The sequence below is a fragment of the Diorhabda sublineata genome, chromosome 1 (genome assembly GCF_026230105.1).
Source record: "Diorhabda sublineata isolate icDioSubl1.1 chromosome 1, icDioSubl1.1, whole genome shotgun sequence".
NCBI lineage: Eukaryota > Metazoa > Arthropoda > Insecta > Coleoptera > Chrysomelidae > Diorhabda > Diorhabda sublineata.
The window spans coordinates 41,224,698-41,241,174 of record NC_079474.1 but is presented as its reverse complement, the minus strand read 5'-3'; the positions used below and the strand labels follow the sequence as shown (position 1 = coordinate 41,241,174).

Genomic DNA, 16,477 nt, shown 5'->3' with positions numbered 1-16,477 from the left:
GAAAAACTGGAAAGAAATTAAGTGCTATATCATATACATATATGATCGTATTGTCTGACAGTATGATGTAGATTATTTACGATTTCTAATACTTTTTTGTTTGTGTCGCTCATCATCTTTTACATGTGTTCAGTGATTCATTCATTTTAAAAACTAAAGACTAGTTATGACCTAAAAAATAAGTTTACAGGTTTTTTCACATTGTGGATCGGTAGAACGCTAATAGCTAAGAAAAATAATAACTGTTTCTGCAGTGAATAAATTTTTAATGACATCATTAACTAGCTTTGCGTAGTTTGCATCCATATTGATATCTGTACACTTACTCACGGTACTTGTGAATGAGTTTCAAGCTCTAAGTTATAAGCTTTTCTATGAAATTGATAGCGCCCAGCAACTTTCTAATTTGTAGCTCAATGAAAATACCCCCTTCTAACTTGGTGTCATGCAATTGGAGAAAGCCTAGTTTCAGTTATTCAAATCTTTCACCAGCTGTATTCATAAAACTCACGAAGCTCTTCATTAATCGGAGTTTACTTTTACTTCGAGGACATTTTTTCAGTCTACAAGAGACACATACTCAACATTTCGAGATCTAGATTACTTTCGTTATTAAATTTGCCTACATTTTGTTTACTGTAATTTTAGTGATTGTCGGAACAAAGAATTTACTTTGTTTTGACAATCCCTAATGATGTACTAAATAATCTAACTCTTTTCACGTACATGTACCTCGCAGTTTCCTGAAGAGTCCTTATTATCTTCATTATTTTGTAAAACGATATCTTGTAAGTCCAAAGGCGCCATTGTTGGTAAATCTGCATCAAAATTATTGGTGGATTCTCGCCATATCATTGTAATTTCATTCTTTATTTCTTTTTTCTATTCACTGTACCAATAAAACGCTACAAGTGACACAGCATACATGGGGCACTCACTGTTTGACATGTAACTTCTCTACAAATGTGATAAAATTTGATAAAAGAAATTTAGTAACTGTTATACATATGATTTGCGATTTCTATCGTTATAAAAATTTTGATATTCTGTGATAATAGGTGTTTTTGTTTTAAATTTTGTAGCATTTCATTCAGAATTAGAGTGATATAGAGAGGTAACTTCAAAGAAAATATATAATCTATGAAGCACGTTATTTATCTATAATTGTTTTCAGTGGATTTGTATAAATGGAGCTACATATTTGGTTATCTTTATGTGATATATGATAGACGACAGACCATCCTCAAATCAACCGTACGAGCTCCAAAACGCAGTTGTCGATCAAATGTGGTAACTACTTCATGACGAAAAAAATCCACAATGTCATATTAGATACCTACTTAGACGTTGACTGAAAGTGCGCACTTATTACATGAAAATTTGAACAAAAGAAAGCTGGGCGCGACATTAACCATTTTTTTACAAAGCATAATTTTCAACCCGATTCATATTCAGGGATATAACATTTAAATCCAAGACAAAATAATATTTGAAACAATAAAGAGAGGGAACCTATTACAAAAAAGGGAAATATTATCTCTTCTGCAAACAAGGTAATTTTTGATAAACACGTGGAACAGTTTTCATTGACAGAAAGAAAAATTATGGACGCAAGTATAATGAAAAAATTTCAATATTTGAACAAAAAATCAAGTAAAGACGATTTAATTTGGTTGAGTTACAATTGCCAAAGATAATAAAGTTTAACTGACGACCCCAATCTAATCATTTATACCCATTGGATTAACGTCTATTTTTAAACTTAAGAAAAATGGTCTAATAGTAGAAGAATCTAAATTAACGAAAAATTGATGTCGTATATCATGAAAGTAGGACATGAATAGGAAAAGTGTATGTAGATAAAAGACTGAGATTAAGAAATTGATATTTCGTAATTTGAAATTTATTTGTTAGTTAGAATTCCTCTGGTACTACCCTCGTGTTATCATGAATAGTAATAAATATTCAAATTTATATTATATCCATATAATATAGTCATAAAGTGTTATCAGTTCCGGACCGTCCTGAATGTGACACCCCTTGTTTCATTTCGAAATCGTGTTCCTAATATACGAGTCAGCTATCACCCTTTATTTAAGGAATTATTAGCTGAAAGAGGAAATTCACTTTCCGATCCCCATTGTTTTCCAAGGACGAAGATTTCGCATTTGCGAAGATCCAGTGCCGGCTGCATGTTGAAAAATCAATTCAAATTTCATACAAAGGCAAATTTTCTATTTATTAAATACGTTTTCACATTAGTTATAAAATATTGTCTCGCGATTTGGTGTCAATCACGCGAAGAACAAATATGAATCCGATGTAGAACAGCAATATTCCGATATGTCTCTCTTCCTCCACATATTTATTTCATGATTTCCTTTCCTTAACTCGATTTTATATATGCAACTAGTTTGTTTTCTCTTTGTATACTCCTAGAACTTACAATGCAATGTCCAGTCCTGTATCCGAGATCGATATCTTCACGATCACTGATCTTGTTCCATATCCATCGCACTCTCTTAGTTACCAGAGGTCTCAGTTTTAGAAATAGTACGTTATCACATTTTTTGTGAGAGTCAAATACTAGCTTGTACTGCCCTAAACTTTTATTTATGGATTAATGAAATCGATTTTCTGAAGTTACAGTTTTGCTGGCCAATACAAAGTTGGGAAAATATTGACATGATTAATTATCGGTCTTGGATTATATACAAAATGCATATTTTAGGTAATTTCTGATTTATTGCATGTTCTCCTGCATATTAAGACATATTTTTCCAATTTAACGACATATTTTGTCAAATTTATGGCTACTTTAACATTTTTTTCAGTTTGTGTACATTTTCACCCAAATACACGAATATTTATGTCATGATACTTCTCAGTTTGCATTGGTTTCCCTACATGAGGCTTATTAAATTAGGTATCATTTATAAATCATTAGTTGGGACCTTCGCGTTTCCCTGAAACTCATTAGTCCCATCACCTGCCGGTCCTAATTCCTTCCTCCCAGGATGTGACTTGTTGTGTTTATCCTCGAGAGAGGAGACGGAAAAAACTTCAATTTTAAATGATTTGGCAAAACGCTCATTCACAATAAGAGGTATTTTATATACATATACATGTTGTTAGAGTTCGAAACGAATTCAAAAATATTGTGGATTCAACCTCGTCCAGATATTTCTTTGAACGGTTGAGGATCTCTTTCTTGTGAAGTTCGTGATGAATAAGTGAGTATTTTTCTTTGAATTTTCCAAAATATAACAATTTAAATGATAAATGTCCCAGTAACTAACATCTATTCAATTTTGATACAGATCTCAAATTCAAAAAAGTAGCATTTAAACCAGTATTGTAGAACAGCTCTTGATACAAGAAATTACAAGAAATTGATTTCGCAAAATTTGATTCAGACGCCTATTCAGAGGACTTTATCAACTAATTCCGCAAAAAAATGATAAAGACACCTTCAAGACTTTGCTAGCAACAAATATACGGTATATGTAAGTTAAATAACTTATAATAACTTATGATAAATAATAAGGTTTACAGCTTTCTTAAAAAGTATTATAAATAAATCATATCATCACGTAAATTTTGTAAATAATGGTATACAGAATCAATTCTGATATCAATGAAACCTTTCTCGGGTGCCGTAGAAGAGTTACATAAAACAATGTAACTGTAAATACAATCATTAAGGTAATTTTATTCAACTTATTTTTAACGAATGCTATACCAGATAATAATGCTCAGCGAAACTGCTACTTATATGGTTAACATTTAAAAGTATTTTATCATTATTTAATGTACTTCTCATGGAGTCAATAGGGTCGTTGAGGAAATCAGAAATCGGTTTCCGCTCTGTAGTGATTTCATTAACAGCATGAAAAAATAATTTATCAAAGATCCTTTAAGGGTGCAAACATACAAGGAAGCACCAGATGTTCACTTTATTTCACAGGTAGTGATGTTGCACTGGGATACGTAGCTCGAAGCAGTTTTATTTTATGTTGAATAATTCAATAAGGATAAAAACTCTACGTCAGAGTTTGTCAAGAACTAAGCTGAATTGATTGAAGCAGCTAATCTAATTTTTTATAATCCAAAATTAAGTTAAATTTGGAGTTTTTCAAACTTGTGAAAATTGGAATACCTTCATTCAATGCAATATAACAATTGTTAACGATATGTTCCGTATATCGATCTACAAACAGCAATCCTTTCTTATAACATTTATTAATTTCAATAACGGCGTACAAAACTGAACTGTATAAAATGATAACTGTCTTCTTTAACATCGTCGCTGCAACTGCTTTTATTAACAAAAAAAAATACTAAACATACTCTACAAAGATAGTAAATCAATTTAAAAAAAAAATTAAAAGATGTTCTAGATAAAAAGAAGATTTTACTTAAATGAATATTGAATTTGTACTATAATCAATTTTTATTTAAGAGCACAAAGAGTGAACTTTGTAAATAGGTTTAAATAAAAGCATTTACTTATTTATTTATTTTTTGTTTCTATTACGTTACATATTTTGCATACGAGGTCTGGCATTAAATAACGAGACTGCGGCTCTAGTCGGTTGGTGTACAAAACTAATAGTGCGTTGGGCTGCGGATATCTAACTATCTTGTCACAAAATATATACGTTTGAAACGAACGTGTTTTTTCCCGTGCTGAGAACCATGTGTGACCAAAAACAGGAGCAACGTATCTATCCCAAATTTCTCGTTAAATTATAAAAAACTCCGACTGAGTGCTATAAATTGTTGAAAGAGGCCTATGAGGACAATACTCTATCTCGTGCGCGTGTTTTTATGTGGTGTAAGCGCATTAGTGAGGGCCGAGAAAGCACTGAAGATGACTAACACCCAGATCGAATGAGCATCCGGATGATTGCCGATACGTTAACGCCGATAAAGAAACGGTTAGAAAAATTATACACTAGGAATTACACATGACAAAAGTCTGTGTCAAAAGCTCTCGCGTCAATGGATAAAAGCACTCACCAAAGAAGACTTCCAGCACTGCTTCGATCAATGAAAAAAACGTTTGGAAAAGTATGTGACGAGGGAAGGGGAGTATATTGAAAGGAAGCATTCGAATGCAGAATAATTTTAATAATAAAACCCTCTTTCGTAACCAGTCTCGTTATTTAATAGCCAGACCTCGTATATTGCATATTAAGGAATTTTAGTGCATATTTAGTCGATAATTCCCATATATACACGCGCATATTTCAAGTAATTTTTTGCTTTTCGTCTTACTGATGATATTTGTAGTTTTGATAGTTTGTGAAAAGAATCGGAATATGCAAATGAGCTAAGTGATTCATATTATGGTCCATAACGAACTTAATTTCAAATCAAAGTATTCCAATATTCCAATAGACAAATAAGTCAAATGAATTTCCTCATAAATAAATGTAGATATCAAACAATTCCCAATTTAGATATCGACTAGGTCTGAATCTTTTCGACAGAAGATTCGTTCTTATTTCCATAAACCTCGAACTTTCTGGATTTCATTTCGCGAAAAATCCTATTTACCCTCCTCCAAATCTGTTTTTTTTTACGATCGTCCACGGTAAACTACAATGAAATATGTGCATGCGTGCGGTTGTCGTTTATATCGTTACACAGCCAACTCGGCAATAATATTTGTAAGTTTTAATTGGAAAATGGTTCATGGGTTGAGAAGGGTGGGGGAGGATTAGTACGCGCAAGGTCGTATGACATCGGAAGTCGCTTGTAACGCCTGTCTCTGACATAATACAAGCGGTCAGCCCCTAATTACGTTAACAATCCACGGCTAACTGCTCTGCCGAACCTAAATGCTCTGCTGTTTATAGTCTATGCGGCGTACTTGAATAAACCTGTTACTAAATGCTTTCGGGGTACAGTAGTTAAATTAGGGGGAGGTAGTGGGATCAATGAGATTACTGTCATATTTTCAAGAACACACATGATTAATTTCCAATATCTTCATAATATATGCAACATTTTATCAATAAAAATAAATTCCACATCTTTATTATTTTCATATATATAACTTCAAATAGTTATGTGTGGGTGTGTAAAGTGAGTAGCGGCAATTCCTATGAGCGAAAGTTACTTTACTCACGAGTTCCATATAATTTTTTTTCTACGTCCACGTAGACAGTAAAAAATTCGACCAGTTTCGAATAATTCGACCAAAATGTTGAAGACTTCTACATTTTGGATTTAATTTCAAAGTAAGCTAGTAACACTCTTTCTGCGAAGCTGTTTATCCCTTTTTTATTACGCCACTCCATCCATAAAAGAATTATATTCCTTTAAATACTGTCCCCTGGGAAGATTCATAGTCGCTGCAGTTTTACCTATTGAACCAACATCTTCTGGTATGAAGTTTAAACTTTCTTCACTATTACTCTACATTACTAATAATAATACTACAATCCTTCTAATTAGATACAACGAATATCAAGAAATAAAAGTGTTAGAGTTTATCGGAGAATCGAATAAACATGAGACAGAAAGCGTTCACAGCCCACTATTTTCATAAAACAATTTTATAATTGTGTTAAAAAATGACACGATACGGCATTTTTTTAACGTAAAAGCGTGAAAAAATGAGCCGCTTTTTGACCAATTCAGAAATTACATTCGTAATGAATGCATATGAATAAAAAAACGTGAATATTATAACGGACGTAGAAAAAAGTAATTAAAGCATTTTCTTTTTTATTATTGGAGTTATCTATGTGCAGAGCGAATTCCGTTCTTGTGGCAAGCACTGCCTGGATTACTGAGTCCGATAATCGTAGGTACACTGTTGAAAATATCTTTGGTAATTTGACGAAAAATCTGTAAGAAATTTTAACGCCAGTAAATTTACCGATTAAAATAATTCTATTTAGAGGAAATCACATAACATTTTGTAAAATTTAATGAGCGCTAATAGAAAATTTGATTAGTAATTCAACTATATAATTTTGGAATTCTATTCAAAGATTTATCATAAAGGTACTTAGTAAATTCACTATTCAGTGTTATAACTATCCCACACAATTAACTTGAACTTAGTTTGCGAAAGTTACAAAACATATTTTTATAATTTACTACTAATGAACGAATTATTTGAAATTAAAATTAAAAAGATTGTAAATTTACATCTCTAATTAGTGAATTTTCTCAAATTTGTAACAAAATTATTCAATTTGTATTATATTTTGAATCCGCACACACTGATTAGTTATTTTAGCCATCATATGTCATTGGTAATTTTACAAAAAAATTGTATTATTATAGCGTACATACCATTGTTTCATATTATCAAGTGCAATAACTAAATTAAAACATTTTGTACGGATTTTTTTCTCCACGCCCTAGTTTGTCAGTTCTCTCATATACGTTATCTTATAATGATGTTATTGCCAGGACTATTAAGTTAGAATTTCTGGAACCGTGAGTGATATTCATACTGATTACAATGTTCACACCAACACTAACAATTATACTGTCGACGCGCGTTTCGATAACCAAGTAATCGTCTTCAGTAAACTCTCCGTTTACCTTCATTACTGAAGACCATAACTTTGTTATCGAAATGCGTGTCAGACAGTCTAATTGTTAGTGTTGGTGTAGTGGTAGTGTAAACAGTGTATTCAGCTAGGACTTCAATCAATTCTTGAATGCGCTTTTATCGAAAGGTCAATGCTCTTCAATAGCAATTGTATACCATCCATTTATAATTTTTTAAGACCCCTTTCATATTTTCGCTGTGTGAGACATTATCACTCAATGAATTACATCTTCTTGTTTCCATTTCCTGGAGCAGTTTGTTTTCAGATTTGCCTCAGAGCAAGCATCGTATCTGTTTCTACCATCTATCTATCATCGAATCGGTGATTTTTGGCGGTTTTGTTTAATCAGAAAAAAAGCCGAATGTTGTAGGGAGCGATTGGAATGTATGGAGGATAACGAAGCTGTACTATTTAGTGAATTGTTGAATATTGCTATATAAGATTTGGTATGTCGTAACAAATTAGTTAATTATTGCTTATCTAAAGCTGTAGTAGATTATTTTTGACAGTGTGTTATTCTTTAGCGTTAGTTATAAATTACGTTTTTTTAATATCAAAGGTAAATTTTATGTACATTTTTTGATTTTATGTTAGTATCATTTTTTCAAATTACCGACTGATGCTCACTCCCACAATTCCTCGATAAACCTTGATCATTTTGTAACGCTACAAATTCTTTGACAAATAAGCTTACTGCTCCACTCTGGTGGAACATAAAGACAATAAACAATCTGGTATTGATGCTACGAAAGGTCTGGAAAACGACCATTCAAGAATGTAAATAAAATTGATCACTTCTCTTTAGATAGTCTGAATGTAATTTTAACACAAAAGTGTTAAAAATGGTTGCAAATTTTCAATGTTGAATGAAATTTCGTTTTTAAACAACTCTATATATTAAAACTTCGGTACTAATACCATCTGAAAAGGAATGCTTGTTGATGTTTCAAAACTGGAATTATCCAATACAATTCAATAAATAATTTAAAAATGTTATTGATGGACGATTCTAATAAATACTAGTTAATAATAAATGATTCTTGGCGTCAAGATTTCTTCGTTAAATTTCCAATAAGCATTCAGATAAAAAAAGGAGTTTGGAAGGAAGAACTTGTCAATTTTTCGTGCTCGACTTTAATAAATTGAGGTCGACATATAATGAGTTCCATGCTACATTTATCATCGAAGAAAACCTATGACAAGGTGAAACATGAACGGTTCGTTGAAAATTATAATGGGAGCCCATTTATTCCATATACTTCATATATTCATATGAAAAATAATAATAGATTGATGAAAAATAAAAATTTATATCTTACTTGGTGCATTTTGCGGAATTATGGACTAGGAGACTAGGAGCTTGCAGTTAATAGCTTCAATAAAAACTTTTTTTTTCACACATCTTCCAAGTAATCATACTGTAACGTTTTTTGTATTCATTTACACTCTTTTTAATCGTGAGGTGAATAAATAAACACTGATTCTTACGTTCTTAATTTAATTACACACTATAGACTATTTATAATAATTCACTTAACTAATTCGTTCTATTTATTACTACTTATTTAAAGCTAAGCTAACTGCTCTTGTACAACTCCTTTTATACCCTAAATATAATTCTACAAACTTCTAGAACAAAAAAAAACAAATAAATAAATAGACTTTCCTAGAAATTATTCAAAAGAAACGTTGTAAATGAACCGCCTGCTATAATGAGAAGTTCTGAAAGGAAACATTTATAACAAGTAGATTAAAGGCACCACGCGAATTTGCCAAAGTTTAAAATTCCATTGTCGCTGGACAGGGTCTGCCTAAGGACTCGTTTCGCGACCTTGTTCATAACAATAATAAGATAATCTCAATCCAAATGGAAAATGTGCCGTACAAAAATTTGGTTAAACAGTGACCAGAGTTCATAACACTCACTACTTAAAAGAGAAATATCTCAAATAATGAAGAATTCTATAAATTTTGTGTGAAATGATTATGAAAAAATTATGATTAACTCCACATTAGAATGCAAACTCAAAAGACAAAAATCTGAAATTTTGTATATTCCGTGCAACTGCAAAAGCCTATCTATTAGTATTTTTTCAATATTTTCTGTTACATTGTGGTAAAATAACTTATCCATTATAAAATATGTTTTTTTAGAGATTTACTTCGATGAAATATAAATAATATTCAAAATGACTGTTTATTAAGAAATATTTTTCAATCTGATAGCTTATATTTTATACGCGCAATATATTCTCGTAGTTTTCTCAAAAAAATTTTCGGATTCTGTTACTTTCTAAGCTTCAGGTATAGGTAGTAATTGTTGCATATTTAAATGTGTAAATAGCCCGTGTAAGTAGAAAGATGTAGATCACTGATGTGCATTCGTGTTTTCAAAACCTAGTTAAACTTGGCTGTATCTCAATATGTACAGGACTTACTGATTGAATTTAGCGTATATCGTCTATAAAATTCCAAATGTGGCAATATTAGTTATTACTAAAATTATGAGAGAAATTGCTAACATTGGCAGTTTTAGTAGCAAATTAGAATCTTAAAAAAGAATTTGAGATGTCTAATACAGCTATTGTTTCAATCTTACGTTTTCTGAACTCTTTTTTATGGTAACATATCGTTTCCAAGAAGGATATCACTATCCTAATAAAGAAAACCTGGAGATATTTTCAATAAACATAATGATAATTTGTTTTTGAAGATCATCATTTTTTACACTCATTTATTTAATCCTAAGCCATTCTATTTTATTCGTCTAAACCCGTGATTCCCAAAATGATCCATCTATGGTCTACGGGAGATTCCACAGGGATCTACGTTATGCGTGATAAAAAATAGTCCACGATCGGGGTTTCTATGAAAATTTATTTGGTTCCGAACTAAAATGTTGGCTTGACTTCTCTTATCAATACAGGCAGATAATAATTTAGCGACTATTACTTGTAATAATTTGCATATTTCATATTCAGTACAACACATTGATATTTACCGTTGCTGCTCTGGCCGCCGTCCTGCCCGCAATGCATATTCTGAAGTACAAATTAATACGCCTTGTGCTGAAATACCACCATGGATCATAAATCCATTCGATGAAATGGAGCTTAGCAATAATGAAAAGCTGAAAATGACGTTTAAAAGAAGGCATCAAAAATTTTGGCTCGAAAAATATCCTGGAATCTGGGGAATCGTGCAAAAGCTTCTCATTGCGTTTCTCTTATCATATCTTGCAAAAAAAAGTTTTAGTGCCGTTTCAAACTTATTAACAAAAATGAGCAGATTGAATAGCATGGAACGGGGAGATTTGCGGTTATTCCTTACAAAACTGTAGCCAAATATTGATAACATGCTGTCAATTCATTAAGTACATCCCTCTCTTTAAAATTATATATGTTATAAAGTTATAAATGTTTAATTTTGATTGTATTACCAATAATAATTAATAATGTAAGAATTCATATATTTGAATAAAAACCTAGAACACAAGAAATTGAACTAAATATCTTTTCCCCACTCCGAATAAGTTTCCTAAATAAAATTTGTGAGAATTGATTTGTTCTTGTGCTGTGAGTCCCTGTACATTTCAAAAAAGTAATTTTATAGATTGCTTTTTTGGTATCCACTCACAATACAATCAATTAACATCTAAATGAAAATTTGTTTAGTTAATTTTATTATCAAACAATTAACCTTATCAAGCAATAAATTTCCACCTTTTTTTCAAAACTGTTAATTCGATGTTGAAACTCAGCCATAACGCCAAAAGTTTCCATAGAGAGATCTAATTTTCACTTTCCCTCAAGATTTTGATATTGGTAGTCTAGTAGGGGATCCACCGGATCAAGCAAAATGTTGAAAGTGTTCTAGGAAACACAAAAGTTGGGAATTATAGTATAATTTTCTAATTCTGTTCTATATTTTAATTTTCTCATGTTCGTACTCCGTATCCTATTTCTTCGTTTTTGTGTTGTGGTCCCTATTTCTGTCCCTAAAGTGAGTATAGGTTCTATAGGAAATTTTGTTTTAATTTATTTGAGTACCTTTTTCTCTGCCAGGTAGGTATCTTCTATACTTCTAAAAAGTCTTCCTATTTTCTCAGTTTTTTCATCCTCGATCACTTCTTTTATTATTAGCAACCTCCATATGTCTTTATCGGAAGGATTATCGGAGTCTTTGAGATATGCGTGTTACCCCTCTATTCATTCTGAGCCTGTATTAAGTATCTTCTAAGGCTTCTTCAATCACTCTTCTCAGCCTTTTTTTCATTATCCTCACATGCACTTCATTAACTATATTTAGCAGTGTAGTGCCGCTATAATTTTTTCATTCTATTTGTCTATTCTATTTCTTGTATTATGGCCAGTGTGTCTGGTACTATTTTATTGTTTAAATGAATTTTTTTTAAATTATTTCTTATGCTAAAGAAACAAGAACCATACTTGAACACGTATTATATCTATACCAAATATCCTAGTATTATAATTATACATTGTTATAATCTATATCAAATTTCTGTAGTGGGAAACTCATTTTCCGTGATCCCTATTTCTACTACCATGAGGTGAAGGGCAAAAGATAGACCGGAAGTAAGCCATTACGCTACGTGTCGCTTTCATTGTGTCTTTTATCGTATTTTCTGCGAACGATAAAAGCTTCAATAATTACTGCAAAGGTGTCAAGACTTCAAGGAGTGGTCCTTGGAAAGTACCGGGAAGGAAACGAGTGGGAAAGAGTTTCTCAATTTTTCCTTTTAGCTTTTGGGGTATTGATTCGATATTTTTGGTTAAGTCAGTTATATACGATATTAACACACTTTTTCATAGTAATATGCCTCGCGAATTATTTTAAAAGTGTGCAATTGAGTTTCATTTATTAATTTCATATGTAATTCATGACTGTTTATTAAATTTTCATCATTAGATTTCAGATAATTTTGCTGATATTTGATAATCAACTCAATCATCTACTCCTTCTGTTGTATCACTTTTTTGGTTCTCATTCAATTTTATTGAATTTTGTACATTTGAAAATTGTACAATGGATCAAGCAGGATAGATACAACTATCCATTTATAAAAATTGTAGGAGTGAAAAGGAGAAGTAATTGAAACAAAACCCTAGAAAACTGCCACCGCGAAGGACACTTATTAAGATAAGTACACCTTATAGCACGCATAAGTTATGAACAGCACTTAATAAAATAATAAGAAGTAGAAATGGCGAAGTGGAAAACTCAGCATCAAGCTAAGATCTTTATAGGCCCACACCTATATTTTGATTCTCAGTTTCCTTGTTTATATTTATCTATGACTAGCTGACCTGATAGACGTTGTCCTGTCTTAATGATGAATTCGGAATTGGTTCTGGAATCAGTAAAGCCGTTTAAAAGTTATTCAAGAAAAGCGACAAGAAATTTTTCGTATATCCGGTCTGAATCTGTCAGTTTCAACTTTATCGTACATTTCCACAGCATATTGTTGGAGGAGACGCCGACATTCTAAGATATGATTGTCCTCAATAATAATATATTGAGCTAACTTATTTGTTAGTTCCGGAGCCTGTAACTAGATTTATCATCTTCTTTGAAAAATGATATCCATCTTCACCTTGCCAAAATAAGATGGGATATTGTAGGCGCATCATATGATCGGAGTGTTTCGGGTACACGCTGCAGTTGATTGCTACGTCGATGTAAAACAATATCTCGGTTTTCTAAATTTTCACCAACGACGATAATAGAGACTTCGTCAATTGTTGGCGTATTAAAATGTCTCGCTTGTTGTTCTGCTGGCGTCTTATCAGCATTGATTACAATTTTGTGATTATCAGTCGGCATGCGGTCCAAACCGATCTTGAATAATGCCACCAATTCTTTATGTTGATAAAAAACGTTTGGAGTTGTTCCACAATTGGTATTTTCACCGAATTATTGTGTACACAACGCTGATCGACTTGTATTGCTGAATCGCCTATAAAATAAATGCAAGAATTTGTAGTCACTAGTCGGAGTTAGAAATAAGCAATCTATTAAATAATATATTTGAGCCTGAATCTTGGCAAGTTGGCATAAATTTTTCTTGAATAACTTCTGTTGTAAAAAATCACGTCATTTGAAAACAATTAATGTAATGGTTCTGGTGGCGGTACCAATGACGTCAATTTGGCTTGACCACTCGCACAACACAATCCATGCCTTGCAATATTGGCAAACCACGTTCATTGGTCCAATAGCAACGAATTGCTGTGAACTGTATTCGATATCTACGTTATAATTGAATGCAGCTCTATAGGGGTTGAACGCAACATTTCTATGTTGTTGTTTTCGATTCCATCGATTCCGTTCAACTTCATTCTGCGCTTCGCTTTGGTTGTCAGTTTGACTTGCTCTTATATATATTTGAAACGCAGCATTGTGAGTTCTGCGACTTAACTTTGTACGTCTAATTGCTGGCATTTTCAAAAATGAAAATTCAACTGTAAATTGAAGAAAACTATTGTATTCTTCTTTCTAACCGAGTATATCACTTGTTATGTAGAATGATTCTTTTGACAATTCCTTGTCCATTCATTCTATTTCTTCTTGGTATATCAGCTTACTTCACTGTTCATATTTTGTTTCTTTGTTTCAACTATATCAGTAGCAAATCGATTCATATTATGTTAAAAATTGCTAGAAATTTTTTTGCTAGAAAGTAAGTCCTTTTTTTATTTATATACAAAATCGTATTATAACAACTATACCAACTTTCTCCTCAATAATATTTTTATTTAGCTTGAAGCAACTTTATTCGTATTTTCCAGAAGTAGGTCAACCTCAAATGAGTTATCTCTCCAAAAACCGCCTCCAGTTACCATCGTTTCGTGACAAACGCATGGGTTTATCGGAGTTGTAGGCCTAACAAATCCTCCGTTTTCGGTTGATCTCCGACACTGAATTTCTTATCTAGCTATTTTTTAGGTACTGCGTTTATACAATCCAACAAATTAAAGAGTTTAAACATTAAATCTAGCTTTATTTAAAAAGGTCATGGAGCCATATTTCTGATATATATATATCAACTAAAAGAACACAACTAATTTAAAACAAAAAACATGAAGTTTCGTGATTCCTGTAGAATAACTGATTAGCATTTAACTGAACCTCCGATAAGAACTTGGATTCACCCCCAGAAATACAAGAGGAATTCACTATCGTGTAGTACACTCTCGTTGGTGACTACTGTTGAACTTTTACCTGGATCAAACTCGTAGTTCTGTTTTAACGAGCTGTGAATTCTAGAAAAATTGACAAAGAGACCGACCGTTTCAACGTAATGTTTGATGCTGTTTTTGCGCAATCCATAGTTTCTTAACAATCGACGACACAAGGGTCCATTGGTATATATCAAAGACAAAGACGGAGACTATTTAAAGCAGGACATAATAATCCCAGAGCTGTATTAGTCCAAATTACTGGGCCGATTCGAAGCCAAATTTCCATTTGACGAAGAATATAGTGTTACTCCAGCATGTCAAACCTCTGCCTTCATTGTAATCAGATCTGTCGAGTTGGGTTACGAACTGCTCCCCTATCTACCGCATTTTCCATATTTAGCTCTGTGTAACTTCTACTTCTTCTACAAACTGGAAAAAATCAATCGCTGGAGTCAATTTAATAGTTTATGCAGATATCAACAAAATGTATTTATCAGAAGGGTTAAAGAAGGTGGAGCATCACTGAATTAAGTGTATCAAACGAAATTGGAAAATAAGTCGCCAATATTTCAAAATTTTCGTTTTTATTTAATAGGCTATGTAGACGGGCACCCTTGTACACTCGAAAAGTGTTGATTGTTGTGACACATGTATCACAAAGACAGTTGATGGAGCATAAGGTACCGCTTGAGGGGCATATATTAAGATAAGAGAGGACTTATAAATAAGTGATCGTAGAGATACACGACTGACGCTTTAGTGTTCATTTATCTTGGGAAACAATCCATGATAATGTATGTTTCCACACTGACGCAACTCTGATTTTGTTCTTTGACAAGGATGAAATTACGAAAATTATATCACCTGCCTTCTGTCCAACTCCAAATCAAATCGAACGTATGCGGATGAGATTGGACAATTTTCTTAATGATATCTCAACACCGGCGAAACAATCCTCTATAGAATTTGGTCAAAAATCTAATCCAATATTTAATTTAAAAAAGAGCATCTTGATCTCTTTCAGTTCATTATTCCTCGAACATAAGAATATTTTCCTTTTTATTTATAACGTAAAAAGCCTAATCTATCAACTTCTTCATTATTAGTCATTATAACTAATTACTTCATTCCTAAAGTAATTTTTAAAAGTACTAACCCAAGGACATTGATAATTGTTCGAAAAAATTTTATAGCAGAATTCGAAGGCTTCATGCTTATAGGCTTACTTGAGAAAGATATTTTGAGCATTTATCAATGTTCGTTATGTGAAGTTATGTGAAGACCAAGACGTGTTAGTTTCTATTACTGATGAAGATGAATTTCCGATACGTATGCTGTTGAGGTTGCTTGACATTATACAAGATAACGTGCAATGCAATGCAAGACGCAATATTTCTCGATGAAATGTATACGGAGAAGAACTTCAGCTGATTGTTTCATGTAAGATATCGCACTTCAACGTTATCGGTTTGGTGTCATTTTTATTACGTGCAATTACGTTTCAATTTTAGAAAGAAATGAATTTCTGATCTGCTGATATTACGTCTCTTGCCAAGGATTTCTTAGTTATTATATGTTTTATTTCTCTTTCCTACTTTCTGTCTGGCCAGAGCTTGGCCCACTATCGCCTAGGCGCTCTTTTCTGCCCATTAGACTCCAAAATTAATGGAAACCATGATGCAATAGGAAGGAATT

General features: G+C 32.3%; 1 protein-coding gene across 3 annotated transcripts in view; it reads right to left on the bottom strand.

Moving 5' to 3' along the window:
• The window catches only part of LOC130444516 (RNA-binding protein Musashi homolog Rbp6), a 1,022,388-nt gene that overhangs the window by 250,010 nt on the left and 755,901 nt on the right, over positions 1–16,477 (bottom strand). The gene's annotated exons all lie outside the window — the stretch shown is intronic.